A 2,385-nucleotide genomic window follows, 5' to 3' on the forward strand; every position below is an offset into this window, starting at 1 on the left:
TGTATAGAGCCACTCTAGAGGTGGTGTGATTCCCTGGAAAATCTTGCACTGCTTTTGGGCTATTCCACAGCAGCTGATTCCCTACAGATGTACGTGCCGTGGCAGCTCTGTTCCTACTCTTTGTTCCAAAGGGCTCTCCAAAGGTTGGCTGCAGTTCTTCTCTGCAGCACAAGCTTCCAGGGAATTTTGTGTCTTCTCTCATGCCTGCAGGCATGAACATGGTCTTTGCTCTATATGCATGGCAGCCTATAGACCTTCGTGTCATTTAACGAGGACTCCAGTTAATAGTTGATCTCGGAGACTCTGTATTCCTCACTTACATGTGCAAATGATTCACAGGCATGAGTTAAAGAGGTCAGTTTGTAGACAGAGAAAAGTTGGGACATTAGGGATGCTGGTTTGTGTGTGATTTCAGATGAAATCTTGTCTCCGAAAAAATCTTCATGCAAAGTATTAGGGGTTGCATGCGCTGCTGCAGATGGGGTGTTTGGGTTAACAAGACTCCATTTGGGTTAATTATCAGGTTGCTCGTTGTACAGGGTTGTTAGAGCTCCCAGGTCACTATCATGGTAAGAGTGAAGATGTTAGCTGGTGACGTCCTGGCCAATGTCCAGCTAGGTAATTACACTATGCTGCTGCCCAAACTGTTAGAATTCCAGTCAGATGCAGCTTTCTTCAATACCTTAAACTGCTTTGTGCTCGGACTGCTAACATTTAGGTGTGGCCAATTTTACTTATGCAGGGGGCTGGAAAGATATTTACTGAAGTTCCGCAAGCCTGAAGGAGGACCAGTTGTTAAGGCAATTTCCAATTGTTATTTAGAGAGAAGGCAAAGGAAAATTAAAATGAGGGTGTGAAAATAAAAGCAAGGAAACTGCTGTTTTCAGAGGGGCAGAGTTAATGGTAGCAGTTAGAATCAAGGTTTTCTTAGCCAATGTTTTTATCTTGAACGTCCTTGCCCTTGATGTTTCTTTTATACTGCAACCCACAGAATCCTATGAAAAAGTGAGTATCTTAGCTTTCATTCAAATACAGGAATAGTCCAGCCTTCACAGTATGAGTAAGGCTTGAAAACACAGACAAGTCCACATCAGCAATTCAAAAGCCAAATGCCAAATACGAAGACTCCCCTGTTTATTACTCCCTTAAAAATTGCATTCTAACAATCTCATAAGGGCAACCCATGAATTTTTAAGTGCTTCAAATTGATAAAATTGAGGGAGAGGTTCCAGGCAATGGAACGGGAGCAGTATTAATAGAAATTACATTTGTAAGTTTGACTTGTTTTTTCAAACTAAAAGGAGAGAAAATGTACATGCAAAAGAAATGTTAAGAAATGATCACATGAGATTCTGTAGGTGTGATGCTTAGTGATGACTAAAAATATAATTAACAGCAAACAGATACTGGTAATTTATGTCTACTTTGATTTCTGTGTATTTTTTTCAGAGTATAGGGGAAGCTCATTAAAAAAGAAAATCTATCCCCATAATTAAAAGGCTCTGTGTTGCTACATTATGCGGGGAAAAAAAAAGATGACAGACCTATTTTAGCATACAATAATGTTACTACTAAAAGTAAAACAAAGCTGTCATGGTATTAAAAAGACTTCTCAGAACCCAAGTATGTAGTTTTTCCTCATCTAGCTGGAGTATATTTCCAAGCAAAGTTCCAGTGGAGTTTCCCTTTTCAAAAGCTGGTAATGTTTAGCTGGATGCCACTGCTATCATGTACAATATTTCTTGCTTGACACTGTGAACCTTATCTTCAGATGGATATTCAAGTACCAACTTGTTTTATAGGGCTTTGTGGCAATGAAAGAATGGAAGAAGATGTACATAAACCAGGATCACTCCAGAATTCATTACACAAATTTATGTCTCTTTCAAAGAAGAACAGATGAAGTATCAGTCGGGGTAAATGAAAAACAAACAAACAAACAAACAAAAACCCAAACCAGAATTGTATTAGAGCAGGTTTAGTGAGGCTTGGTGAGTCATTGCATACTCCTGAACTGTCAGGTGTTTGTTGGCCTTTTGAGCCCTTACCCTTAAAAACTGTAGGCATTCCTTTTTTTCCAATTTTGGGGGTTTTTTTGTACCTAGTATTGCAGCACTGATGTTACCCTAATGCCTGAATTTAGGTTTTTATTAGGAACTGATGATACCAGATCATACCTGCATGGCTCATCTGAATTTACCTCATGCTCATTCCTGTAGACAGTTCTGGCAAGAACATAGCTAACATTCATATTAGTAAATTGGCTTCAGTCTTTGGAAGCAGGGCAAGATTTACTTAGAGATGAAAACTAACTCACCGCCCTACAGAGCACCCATCTTCATATCACCCTTCCTATCTCTTGTCAAATGAATGTTGAACCTGGCT

The sequence above is a fragment of the Phaethon lepturus genome, unplaced genomic scaffold (genome assembly GCF_000687285.1).
Source record: "Phaethon lepturus isolate BGI_N335 unplaced genomic scaffold, ASM68728v1 scaffold6019, whole genome shotgun sequence".
NCBI classification, from domain to species: Eukaryota; Metazoa; Chordata; class Aves; order Phaethontiformes; family Phaethontidae; genus Phaethon; species Phaethon lepturus.